The 14,600-nt window shown below is 38.8% G+C and overlaps 1 protein-coding gene across 1 annotated transcript in view; it reads left to right on the top strand.

Annotated features, from left to right (window-relative positions):
- The window catches only part of TENM3 (teneurin transmembrane protein 3), a 657,776-nt gene that overhangs the window by 216,653 nt on the left and 426,523 nt on the right, over positions 1-14,600 (top strand). The gene's annotated exons all lie outside the window — the stretch shown is intronic.

Genomic DNA, 14,600 nt, shown 5'->3' on the forward strand with positions numbered 1-14,600 from the left:
CACTTACTCCAGTTCAGAGTAGCAAGTTCATTTTCACAAAGTTTCTCTATCTTTATTGAATAAATAAAAAACGTACAGCAGGTGGCAAATAGCACTGGGAGGTAAATCTCTTTTCATCAATCCACAGAGTGTTGGAAAAGACGCAGGAGATGTATAGGGATATAGATACAGTCCTATGTCACTTAACCCATACGTTCAGAGAAATGCATCGTTAGACAATTTTGTCATTATGTGAACATCATAGAGTGTCAGTACACAAACCTAGAGAAGATAGCCCACTATGTATGCAGGCTGCATGGTATAGCCTGTTGTTCCTAGGCTACAAATCTGTACAGCCTGTTACTGTACAGAATACTGCAGGCAATCATAACACAATGGTATTTGTGTATCTACACCTAGAAAAGACACAATAAAAATATGGTAGTATAATCTTACGGGGTTACTGTCATTTATGTGGTTCATCATTGATCAAAACATTATTGTGTGGTGTGTAACCATAGAGATATAGATACAAATACTGATGATTATGGACATGAAGTTTTTTTCTTAGTAAGTTGCAAATCGTTTTTATATTATATGAATCTTATTAATCCTTAATCTGTTTGTAAATATTTAGATCTTAATATTCTGTAAATATTTTCCCGTTTGACTTTGTGTAAGGTATTTTTGATATAAAGGATTTTTTTTACAAACTTTAAAATATAATCGAATCAATAGCATTATTTACTTGTGGCCTCTTATGCTTAAAAATATTGATTTCACTCTAGAGCAAATACTAATTATATTTTTCCTTATTTATATGTATAGTATAATTATATTTTTCCTCATTTATATGTCTACATCCTTAAGTATACTTACTATATATTATATATATAACATTTAATTCATCTGAATTTTGTAATGTAATAGTTGAAGTAGGAATTTAATTTTTTTTTCACATTATCCACTTTTGTAAATGTCATTTAATTTAACTAGGGGATACTTCATATTGTCTAATAAATATATGCTAATCTACTTTATTTCAGCAATGAGACCAATAAAAACTTGTGCAGTCAAATCTTTGCAAAAAAGTGGGATAGGATTTGTGAAATATAATAGGTTTAAATACTAAATTCAGGTTTGATGATTTCTGATAGATTTAGAATGCTAACTAAAAATAAATATTTTCAGGAATACACAATTAGCCACTAGGAGTGTAATGTGTAACCTTTAGGCATTGTAAAAAAATGTAATGCAGAAAAGCAGACTTAAAGAAGCTTATGGAAGTTACATTTGATGTCAGAAGCAGTTATCAAGATCTATTTTTCAGTAAAGTGTTAATCCTGCAAAAAGTCAGGTTACATAAGCACATAAGCATAATATTTAATCCCTATATTACCTGTTTTGAGAGTTCGTTTTAAGGAATAAAATACATCCTTTGCTGTCAAGTTGATAGGCTTGTAATATTGGGCTTTACAACAGGGAAACAATTGGAAGACAAAACAACTAGATGAAATACATTGCTAAACTGCACGTTGAGAAGAGAAAAGCAATGAGGATTCAGAAAAGGAAAGACTGCAGAATTTATAGGTTGAGCAGGACTTCGAAAGATGGTAAAATCTGTTTTAAGTGTAGCAGGAGAACAGTGCATACTTGGAGTTGGAACTGCTCCAGGAAGTAGTGGAAGCAACAAGGGAAAACAATGGTCGCATTGTAAGGAGGCTGCCCGATCTGGGGAGATCCTCTTGGGAAACCGTGGAAGTTCACATTGACAGTTAAGTGGAATCCACTTACGCAGAACTGTGAGCATTGTGCCAAGAGGTCTAAGACTGTCTCTGTGAGTAGTGTCTGGCCAGTCTAGGTCCTAGAGCAGAACTGAGACGCGATGAACAATGAACGGACTCTATCAGGGTGAGCTTGGAATTGATGAGTCAAGATCCATTATGAAATAAAAAGTGTTACATCGTGAATAGAGTAGAAGGAACAAGTTGTAGCAGTGTTGACAGGGCTCTGTAATGTGAGAGAAGAAGAGTACAAGGCTAAAAAAGACTCCAAGCTTTTGGGTGCAGAACCTGGAGAAATGTTCCTGTAATAGAGAAAGAAAAAAAGGAAAAGCCGTAGAAAGATAGTTAAAATAGACTGTCATCTGCACAATTACATAAAGTCATAGTGCAGAAGAGTTGACATTGAAGTTTGTGAAATAGTATATAGTATATAAAAGTGTTTTCAAAACTCAAAAATAAATGTGGATTTAAAGAAAAACATAATGGTTTTGGAGAATAAGGTGGACAGTGAACAATAGCAGATCAAGTTCAGGATCCAAAGATGAAAGGATGGAAAAGTTATTTTTCCATCTTTCATGAGTCATTTCTTAGAACAAGTCATTCAGTGATCACTCGGTATCTAATAAAAATACTATATCATAATAGCCTAGTTAACTTTCATATACCTGTACTCCAATACCTTAAGGTGCACTAATTTGCTACTAGAGTAAGACCCTAGCGATTGAAGAGCAGAGTCTGAGAATATTTTATCCCCATATATTTTAGTTACTTCCTGCCAAATCTCAAAACAATCACAACATAAAATAGATTTTCTGCACTCTTGACTTTGTATTTATCTTCACCACAGCCGTAATGAGAGTTTTGCAACTGATATGCTTTCCGTGGGAACCTCCTGAGAACATGAGCATCAGAGGCAGGATGGTGCAAGGAAGGAGGCTGTAGGATTATGATAGTAAACTGTATTCCCTTCCACCTGTGCGTCGCAATCCTGATTAAGATTTTCAACCAAGTTGATTGAGTTTTGTAGGTGGCTTGTTAAAGACACAGCCGATGTCCTGACCAGTGGGTTCTTTTATCCTGTAAAGACAGGCTAAGAATCCAGTAGTTTGTATTGTCGACCTTTGCATCTTCAGGGTTTCCATGTTAGTTCCTTAGTAACTAAGTTCCTTACTTAGTTTCTAACTAACTTCCTTAGTTGCTAATACCATTAGCAGATTGAGGGCTCTTACTCTTTTATCTCAAAATAGCAAAAGGTGAGTGCGGAGGATCTGAGGGGAGCATAGCCTATATAGTGTAGCCTTAAAATGTTGTCATAGTTTCACCTGCCTGTCCCCAAATTGATCTCTAAAAGGGATAAAAGCTGATGTAAAGGGATCTATTTGGAGGTGAGGGTTTGTTCTTTAAAGGATAAGAACATTGCCCATGTATATATCCATGAGTGCTGGTTTCTTCCCCCAGATTGCAAGTGGTTTGTACGGCATGTGCAGCCCATCTATAGTTGACAGTTGTCAGGCAGGATTTCCTTTAGAAGTATCGGAGAGGAGACAGAGTGTCTGTTGACCCTTTCTATGGGATGCGTTTCTTCTCCTATTTCGATCGCATGGTTTCCCTCACAAAAATCCTCCTACTCCAACCAATGCTGGTTCTGTAATTCAAACATCGTTCCCTCATGAAACACTTTGTGTTCGCTCCAAAATCTTTTGACCTCCCCCACAGCAAATGTCATTACTATCCAGAAGCATTTTGAAAACAGCCATGTGTAACAGTGACCTTTCCAATGATAATTGCTAAGGATTTTGGATGTGAATGTTGTGTTATTGTTCTTCAGAGAAACCAGTATATGAAAATCTAAATGGCAGAGAAGTTGATGGAGGCAGAGATAGGCATTTGGATTTTACTCAACATTTATTATGCTTAATCTCTTCAACTACCCTCTGAGATTAGTAGTATTATCCATATTTTGCAGAGGAAAGAAAACTACGGCTTAGGAAGAATCTAAATACCTTGCTAAGGTCACACAGAAACTGAGTGACAAAGCCAGGAGTTAAAGCCACAGCCTGATTCTAAAACCTGCTGAGTAAACGTCCTGGTCTTGGGTGGGATCTGTTGGCGTCTAGACAGTAGTAGAGTGTCGGTCCTCAGCTCACGTGCTTTGCAATGAGAAGGAAAGAGCTTTTTCAACTGAAATATCCTCACTGTCTCCAGGAGCTTCTGCGCAGCTGAATTTCTTTCCTACTTCTTAGTTTAAGATGTAATCCTGCTCTATTAAGAAAAGTTTCTGGCCAGGCGCAGTGGTTCATGCCTGTAATCCCAGCACTTTGGGAGGCTGACGCAGGCAGATCACCTGAGGTCAGGAGTTTGAGACCAGCTTGGTCAACATGGTGAAACCCCGTCTCTATTAAAAGCACAAAAAATTAGCCGGGTTTGGTGGCAGGTGCCTGTAGTTTCATCTACTTGTGAGGCTGAGGCAGGAGAATTGCTTGAACCCGGGAGGCGGTTTCTGTCAGCCAAGATTGCACCACTGTACTCCAGCCTGTGTGACAGAGTGAAACTCTGTCTCAAAAAAAGGAAGGAAGGAAGGAAGGAAGGAAGGAAGGAAGGAAGGAAGGAAGGAAGGAAGGAAGGAAGGAAGGAAGGAAGGAAGGAAGGAAGGAAGGAAGGAAGGAAAGAAAAGTTTCATAGGCACAGTGGTAAGGGCATTTGATGAGACGATAAGAGATCTGGTTTCTTATTCTGGTTCTATCATTAATTCATTGTTTTACCTTACACAGCTCACCTGGTGTCACTGGGTTTGAGTTTCTTCAAATTGTGCCTTCTTATTAAATAATTTTAATGTGCATTGTTTTATCTTTGATTAAGATTACAAAGCTAATTTTGCAAAGGTTTTTCTTGAGGATTTATCTCAAGGGAGGAAAGTCATGTTGGGTGAGGATAGGTCTAACAAAGTGAAGATACAAAGCATAAACATCCAGGAGACCACCTGAAGTGGTAAGAAAAGTTAGATTTATTTTTTGCATCCATCAAATGTAACCCAAGTTTCTGTTGCTTCTGTGTGTCTTTTGTAAGTATCGTGTCTATGACTAATAGAGCTTAAACTAATACAACATACACTCGCCTACAGAGCTTTGCTTTTCTGTTGTTTTGACCGGTAGTGGTAGTCAGGAAGAAATTTTTTGGTGAATACCTTACCATACCTAGCAAGCAGGTCCTATATTTAATTGGTTGATACAAAAATAACGGACATTACCTGAATATTTTAATCAACCTTTTTAAAAGATGTTGGTTTTACCCAAAAGGAGACAATAACATTTCCTCTTTCTCTTTCACATACTTTCCAAAGGGAACGATGTGGTGTGGTACTTACTGTTTTGCTTAACCATGGTCCTGATTTCGAAACATGAGTCATTCCTACCCCAGATTTTCCCGAGTATTCTTATCTGTGTCTTTCTTGAGATACTACAGGCTCTTAAAACACAATCTGGAGAAGTTCAGTTCATTATTTCACTATGAGAATATTCATGTGATTATCCGCTTGTTTCTAGGGGAAGTGATCTCTGTAAAACAATTCTGCTTTCTGTTGCTAAAGGATCTGCCAGATAATTGAATATCTTAATCATAAGTCTGCTCTGGACCTTGAGAGACCTTAGTTTTGTTTTCTGTAAGGAAGCCTAGAGAGACAAAACTGAACTAGGTATCAGGGTTTTTCTGTATTTGCCTGTGTTTGTGTTTAATTAATTTTTTTTTCCTGCTTTTGTCCTAAGTTCTTACTATGAAGTGGAGACGTTTTGGTCTTCAGTTTCATGGCGTACTTCTTTTCGCATTTGAGAAGCAAGACTGTTATTCTTCCTTTCTCAAAACTAATTAGACCAATATTCATTCCCTGATAAATCGTTCCTTTTAGCCCTCGTCATTTTCATTATTCACTGAGTTTTTCCCAGTTTATCATGACTCCTTTGTTTCTGAGGACATCAAAAATTCTCCTCCCCATCATGCACACATACACATACACACACACACATACACACACACACACACAGACTTCCTTATGTTTTAATGCACTGTTGATGTATGTACCCAACATCTTTTTGCCTTTTTAATGGTAACACCCTATTTCTGTTCAAAGTTATTTTTAGTGTCTAAAATGTGTATCAATGCTGTGTTAAAAACTGTGGTGTCTGCCCTCAAATATGTCTTCAATGGGTAAATCTGTTTTGTGACCCTTTTCTTCAATCTGACCTAAGCTTCGCCATAATGTTTCTGAAACCACTGCAAATATCCACAACGTGTTACCTTTCTCTTCTCCTACTTCTCGGTAAATTTCTTTGTAATTTCCAACTTTGGATTTCAATAGAGTTTTCCATAAAATTCTTATTTCCTGGATCACCATGCATGACTAGATTAGGATTTTCTGATCATTCTCTTCCCACATCCTCTAGTCTTACCAATCGAATACAATCACACGTTCTTGTCTAGTTTCCTATCCTGCTTCTAATTATCAGACCCTCTCCCTCCCGTCCCCTCTCATTTCATCCTTGTAAATTTCTTCATAACTGAGGCATTCAAATACATGTTTCTTTCAACTTGCAGTTCTTAACAGACCAGGATGAGCAATAAATATCTATTTGAAGTCCTGACTTAGTAGCTTTTCAAATGTTATTTCCCGCGCCCTACAAGTCGATGCAACTTTAAAGAGATCTAGGTTTGAAAGAGAATACAACATGTGAGTTAATGATAGGCTGTTTCACGAACCTGATATTTCAGTTTATATCTGTTTTTAAAATATACCTTAAAATGTCTTATTGTAGTTTGCAACTTAAGGTGTTCTATAGATAAATTATGCAAACTCTCATTAACAAAAATAACTTGCTGTACATTGTAAATATACTTCCAGTTAGAAGACTGCTGTTGGGGAATAGAATGGTAACTCTCTTTTAGTAGCCTACTTTTTTTCCTAGCAGGCACAAATCATTAGGAATAAATTGTCTTCTGTCATTGTAGCCAGTAATTGGTGACATTTTCTTGTCACTATGGGATTATAAATAACAACAATATATGTACTGTCAACAGATTCATTATGTTATGCCAAACATAAACCAGTAGTCTGTTTCTTTTAGCTGTAGTTTGCATGCCTTCCATATTAAGTATGACACTGACATCTTTACAAATTAAAAAAATACTCAACAGAGCAGTTTTATTATTAATAACTTCAATTTTTTTAAGCTTTAGATATATTATAATTTCTTCTATCTCTTCCATAGCTCTTCTGGAAAATATATTCTTCCAAGATTTCTTTGTTTGCAAACAGATATTTGATAACTGGTGAATTAAACAGATAGTTATTTTTAATAGTAAAACATATGAGAGATTGTAAGCATTTTTGATGCATCTTAGCAGAGCTCAAGTTATAAAAGTAATGATGCATACCTTATCTTCAAAATTTTAGTTTACATAGTAAATAGTGGTCACCTGTCCCATGCTGAACAACAACAAAAAAATCCATCCAGAAGGAAAATTAACATGGACTAAATGTCATAATTACTTGCTTCATTGATAATTTTGACACATTAATAATTTTTTTTTTGAGTCTTGCTCTGTCACTCAAGCTGGAGTGCAGTGGCATGATCTTGGCTCACTGCAGCCTCTGCCTCCCAGGCTCAAGTGATCCTCCCACCTCAGCCTCCTGAGTAACTGGGACTATGGGCATGTGCCACCACATTCGGCTATTTTTTTTTTTTTTTGTAGAGATGAGGTTTCACCAGGTTGCCCAGGCTGGTCTCAAACTCCTGAACTCAAGCAACTTGCTTGTCTCGGCCTCCCAAAGTGCTGGGATTACAGGCATGAGCCACCGCTCCAGTCCTATTGATAATTATTAAGTTAGATATCATTTTCTAATTTGAGTGTCCTGGCAATGGTATATACCTGTCACCTCTTTGACCTCCCGATAAAGAAGGGCAGCATCTCACTTTCAGTAGCTGCCATTGCTTTGTAGAGAAGAAGTTTTATTTTTCTTTGCCTTTGCAAAATTAAGACAGAAAAGGCCCTGCTGGTTATGGAGAGGGCATGGAAAGCAAGCTGGCTCCAGCTTTCCTGTGACCACTATCTTCCTAGACAAGTTTGTCAGCCTCTGCATGAGTCTGTTTTGCCTTGCTATCAAGGAGGTACCTGAGGCTGGGTAATTTATAACGAAAGAGGTTTATTTGGCTCATGGTTCTGCAGACTATACAAGAAGTATGGCACCAGCATCTGCTTCTGGTGAGGGCTTCAGGAAGCTTTTACTCATGGAGGATGGAAGGGGAGTTGAAGTGTCATGGTGAGCATGGCAAGAGCAGGAGCAAGAGAAAGGAGGAGTTACTGGGCTCTGTTTAACAACCAGCTCCTGCATGAACTAACAGGGTGAGAACTCACTCTGTCACCAAGCCATTCATGAGGGATCCCCTCATAATCCAGACACCTCCCACATGGCTCCACCTCCAACACTGGGGATCATATTTCAACATGAGATTTAGAGGGGACAAATATCCAAACTATATCAGCCTCTGAACCAAGACTTGAAGGGTGTAAGTTCTTGCCTGTTCCCTAGAGTCATTTTTGGGAGCCCCCTACTAAAGGGAATTCTGACTTTCCTATTGAGGAGATGCCTTCTAAACTTCTCTCTTTGGTTCTCTCTTAACAGCTACACAACATTTAAAGACCTTTCAAAATTTTGGATTCCCCTACTTTGTGAATATACTGTTATCCAAGTTTTCCTTACTTTGTTTCTTATTTATTCACTCAGCAAACACAGCCAAGGCATTGTTTCTGACTCTCCAGGGACTACAAAGCTGAAAAACAAGACCTACTAGTGCGTATAGTATATATATATTTAGAAGTAACTCTTAACGGGAGCTACAGTCACGTGTGAGTTTCACACCTCTTTACTCACATGCTTTGTGTCTTAATATTTCTGTATTAATTTTTCATTATTCTGGGAAGTACATCGTTCAGATACCCCTTTCTTCATCTAAAAGTTAGTCCTTTAATAAAGCGTTTTACTACTAATAGAGGCACCATAGTCTTTTTGGTTTTACAGTCTAAATCTGAGTTGTATTTGAATTTCAATCCTGCTGTTTTTTTCTTGGCCACTTCCTTGATATCCTTTCTATTTAAAATAATGCTATCTAAAGCAGCAATATAAATTGTAAACTCAACATATTCTGTCTCTTTCATAATGGAAAATTGTAAAATAAGTTTTTAAAATATAAACCACTATAACATTTTTAAGACATTATGAAATCACATGATGAGTTGTGTTATATATTTTTCATCATGGCACTCAAAACGATTTGCCAAAGTGGAGCTCAAGTTTCTATTTTTTCTTCCCACTTACCATTTCCAAATCACTTCCAAAATTTCAAGTTCATTAGCCTTGTCTTTATTCCCTACATGAAATCTTTCCATGGCCATATACTTCCATCAAATTCAAACTATTTATTTATTTCAAAACTATTTTTAGTTCTGAGTATATAGGAGGTGTATATGTTACTTCTTCAAATTTCTTCCTGTCTTTTGTCCTTTTCTTACATCTAGAAAATGTTTCCCCCAATTCTCTTGATCTTGGCTTCCTAAAACGTCTTTGCACCAGCGAAGACAGGATGGAAGTTGCATCAACCTTCTCAGGAACACTTAAATTCTCTAAGCGTATCTCCCCTGTTATCTAAACACCAAATAATCTTATTTTTGCCTTCTTTCCTTGTGATGCCTTGTGAAGACATTGTAATGGAGTCTTATTTATTATTTGCCATATTGTGAATAAACCACGAGTTTTCTTGCCGCTCTGCCTTTGATCATACCATACCAACCATCTGAGGTACCCCCTTAGACACTCTTTGCAGATCAAAATCCTTCCAATCTTTCAAGGCTCAACTTAAGTACCTCTTCCTTTTAGTCACCCTAATAACAAAGGACAGTGAACTTTCCGGCCTCTAAATTCCCCAGATGTTTATTCTCTCTAATGCTTCATGACATTTAGCATTTACTACCTTATTTTGAAGTTATCTGTTTACCTGTCTTATTTTCCTATACTAGATCATAAGTAGCAAGAAAAGGGGAATTAGGTTTCTAAGTACATTCCTTGGATTGTGTAGCAATAAAGCCATACTCCAAATAGATGCCTGGTTAAATGTTTTCAACAGCAGAATGAACAAAGTGTCCATTGAACTAGGCATAATGTCACAAAGTGGTGGGAGGAATTCAGAGAAAAACTTAGTCATATGCAGACAAAGGTTTTTATTTTCCTGGTGGAAAAATAGGTATTTGTATTCTCTGACCTTTTGTAGAAATATTTTATAAGGAGTTGCATGTTGTAGATGGTTTTTATTTTTATTTTTATTTTTTGAGACAGAGTCTTGCTCTGTTGCCCAGGCTGGAGTGCAGTGGCACAATCTCGGATCACTGCAGCCTCCACCTCCCAGGTTCCAGCAGTTGTCCTGCCTCAGCCTCCCAGGCAGCTGGGATTACAGGCACATGCCACCACATCCGGCTAATTTTTTTGTATTTTTAGTAGAGACGAGGTTTCACCATGTTGGCCAGGCTGGTCTCGAACTCCTGACCTCAGGTGATCCACTTGCCTCTGCCTCCCAAAGTGCTGAGGTTACAGGGGTGAGCCACTACGCCTGGCTAAGAGTGGCATGTTGTGGATGCTTTTTAAAACAACATTTGTAAAAGGGATAATGAATGTACTGACTTCTATGACATACTGTTTTAATTAGAATTCAGACCATTTGTGCATCCCTTATGATAGTTTCTTCTTCTTTGCATTCACTAGATTTCCTTTCCTAAATGATTTATACACTTACATAACTGGAAATTTTAAACATGAAACGTATTGCATCTTGTCATTATGTATTAAAATTATTTTCATAATCTTCAGTACTTGAATATGTCATATGTTCTTATACGTATAATTTATGTTAAGAATTTCTTCAGCAAGGTTTGCACTGCCATTTGGCATGCTTTGGCATCAATATTGTAGAATACTATAAGGGGAAAAGATAATTCTAACAGTTCTCCCCTGTGTTCCCATTAATTTGTTTATTATCAAGGTCTTCATTAGGAATATAGTTGCTAATGTAAGCCCGTAATAAACAGAGTATAATTGAATTTTCAATATTTTGTCATCTGGGAGTACTTTTCTTACAAGACCTCTGCTCCATCTTGTGACTAATTGTCGACAGTTACTCAGTGTCACCATATTGATGTCACCTAACATTGCAGAAATATCTGCCTGATTGCATTATATTTGAAGATATTCATTTCAAGCCCTTGATATTTTCTCTTTAAATTATTTACCTCAATTTTAAATATCATTTAAAATGCAATAAATGTAATGAGCCGACATGTTGTGAAAACACAGAATTAGACATAAGCTAAGATTTGTTTGGGTAGAAGATAAAGACGGTCATGTTGTGTGTCCCCAGGCACGGGAGCAGCAACATGGCAGAGGAGGGAGGTGGCTGAACCAGAGTCGGTGTACAGAAACCAGAGCGATGGCCACTGGACCCATTTTTTTTTCCCCCTTGAATTGGGGTTGTTTCTGGTCAAATGAATTTTTTTTTCTGTGAGTTTCACCTGGGTTGAATCAGATGTTATCTTGATATTACATTATGCTGAATAATGTTCTAAAAGTGTATTATCAAAAATAAGTTAAGACAATAACAATTGAAAATGCTAGACACAGTTAGATTGATTGAAAAATACAAAAATCTTTGTTTTTGTTGGCGCTGTGTAGTCAGAACCAAGCTTTTCACAAATTCAGAACACAAAGTAGCAACCCTGGAATATTCTAGGTTTATGTCTGTTGTCCCAGTGTAATCCGCACTGTCTCCTTCCACTCTTAAACATGTCTTGGTTTGGTCATTAAGTTAAATGGTCACCAAACTGCAACACATTTTTGGTTTAGTACCTCCTCTATTTCTCAGACAGCTTGCTAATGACCCATATAGTAAAATTAAAACAATTGTGTTCCGATTCAGGAATCCTATACTTGACCGAATTTGCAAAACTTTTCAAACTCTCTTTGTTCAACAATCAAATTTTGATTCTGGGTACAAGCACATAAAGCCACATTTTTTCTTTTTTCTTTTTTTTTTTTTTTGAGATGGAGTCTTACTCTGTTGCCCAGGCTGGAGTACAGTGGCGTGATCTTGGTCACTGCAACCTCCACCTCCTGGGTTCAAGCAATTCTCGTGCCTCAGCCTTCCGAATAGCTGGGATTATAGGCGTCCACCACCATGCCTGGCTAATTTTTGTATTTTTAGTAGAGATGAGATTTCACCATGTTGCCCAGGCTGCTCTCAACTCCTGACCTAAGGTGATCCGCCCACCTCAGCCTCCCAAAGTGCTGGGATTACAGGCGTGAGCCACAGTGCCTGGCTCCACAATTATTCTTTTTTTTTTTTCTTGAGACGGAGTCTCGCTCTGTCGCCCAGGCTGGAGTGCAGTGGCACAATCTCAGCTCACTGCAAGCTCTGCCTCCTGGGTTCACGCCATTCTCCTGCCTCAGCCTCCCAAGTAGCTGGGACTACAGGCGCCCGCCACCACGCCCAGCTAATTTTTTGTATTTTTAGTAGAGACGGGGTTTCACTGTGTTAGCCAGGATGGTCTCGATCTCTTGACCTTGTGATCAGCCCGCCTCGGCCTCCCAAAGTGCCGGGATTACAGGCGTGATCCACCGCGCCCGGCCCACAGTTATTCTTTAATCTGGATATTGTAATTGCTTGTTTCTAATACACTATATATAAAACAAGTCATATATGTAAAACTAATCATGTATATATATCATGATATATATTTATATGATTTTTAAATTTTCATTAGGAATACAGTTTCCCAAAGAGAATTCTTCACATTGTGGGAAAGCAAGAGAGCCTGGTGATGCTAGCACGTTATCCTAGACTCTGTGGGTACTCCCTTAGTTTATCACAACAGCAAAGTTGGAGTGAATGTCTTATTGTATGATCATAGAGAAGAAAATCTCTGTAGGTGAGTGAAATAGAGTAAATGTAGCAGAATGAAAAACTGCAATCTCAGATGACGTGCTCACTTCAGTTCAAGCAGACGTTGATGGATGTCCATGATGCTCACTGTGCTAGGTCATGTGGAGGATGCAGAGGGAAGGCAGTTCGCTTGCGAGGACTGCAGTTAGGAAGTGGAAGTGGAATTGGGAGTAGCTCCCTTTCACTGAGCACTCCCAGTCTGTGCAGATTTTATTCTTGGCTTCTTAAAGGCAGTGAGCTCAGGTAATTGTGATTCCTATTTTATAAATAAGGAAACCGGCATACAGAGAGATTTATCCCTTTGTCTTTCTTGAGCACCTGCATGTGCTGTTCTGCAGACGACTGGGGATATGGTGATAAACCAAACAGACAGGTTCCCTGTCCTTATGGGAGCTTACAAGTCTAGAGGGAAAGACAGAGCTCGCACAAGTGAACCACAAAAATACGTACGCGCACTGCGTACAACGAATGGAGCTGGCTTCTGTGAGAGGGCGTATTCAGAATGTAGGAGAGGGAGGCTTCTCTGGACCAGGTGGCCAGGGAAGTCATCTCTGAAAAAGGGACAGGTTTAAAGCTGAGACTTGAGGGGACAGAATGAGCAAGTTAGGTAACATAGCCGGAGAGATTCTAAATGGAAGGAAAGCATTGCAAAGACCCCAGGAGTGCAGGAGCTAATGGGAGCGCTGGAGAAACTGAAAACAGGCCTTGGAAGGGTCACCCAGTGGTCACGGAGGACAATGGCATAACTCATGAAATAAGGTTGCAGAGGGAAGAAGTCAGGCTTTGCAGAGTTTGCATTTGAAAAGATTTTGAATGTTTAAAAGATTATTTTGGACTGCAGAAGTGTTTTTTCTCCCAAAATTGCAACGGGAAGCCATGAAAGGGTTTTGAACAGGGAGAGACATGATCCAACTTGCCTAAGAACCTGGAGCTAAAAATTCAGAGAGCTGGAATTGAACTCGGGCCAGTCTGACTTCAGAGCTCAGCTCCACATTCTAAAACCATTTCCCCTGAGACTCTACAAATAACAGTACATGGCAGAAAGTGCACACCGTGGCTAGGTATGCACAAGGCATTGGGTGGTTCTAAGCGGGAAGATCGACCATGGGGTTTGGACTTTTATAAAAACTCGAGGAGATGGCACCAGTCCGGAGACTAGAAGGGTGTTGCAAGGGCCAGGCTTGGTGGCTCACACCTGTAATCCCAGCACTTTGGGAGGCCGGGGCGGGTGGACCACCTGAGGTCAGGAGTTCAAGACCAGCCTGGACAACATGAGGAAACCCTGTCTCTACTGTCTCTACTAAAAATACAAAAAAATTAGCCGGGTGTGGAGGCAGGTGTCTGTAATCCCAGGTACTTGCGAGGCTGAGGCATGAGAATCACTTGAACCCGGGAGGCAGAGGTTGCAGTGACCTGAGATCGTGCCACTGCACTCTAGCCTGGGCAACAAGAGTGAAACTCTGTTGCAAACAAAACAAAAACAAAAAAGAACTGGTGCGGCCATTCCCCTAAGAGGTAGTTAGGCTTCAGCTAGAGTAGAGGCAAAGTGAGATAAATGGAAGAGTTGTGTGAAAGACTGGCATGAGACCAGAAACTCCACGTGGACAGGCACCATGTCCTCTTCACCTCCTGTTTAACTTCCCGGAGCCAGTGCAGTGCCTGGCATTGAGTAAGCATGCAATAAGTATTTGTGCATTTGGATTGAATTACTATATGAGGTATAATGTGCTTATATATGCCCTGCTATATATAAATGATGCTGGCTTATAGCATACATGTGTGCTACTGATGTCATTGATCAGTT

The sequence above is a fragment of the Theropithecus gelada genome, chromosome 5 (assembly GCF_003255815.1).
Source record: "Theropithecus gelada isolate Dixy chromosome 5, Tgel_1.0, whole genome shotgun sequence".
NCBI lineage: Eukaryota > Metazoa > Chordata > Mammalia > Primates > Cercopithecidae > Theropithecus > Theropithecus gelada.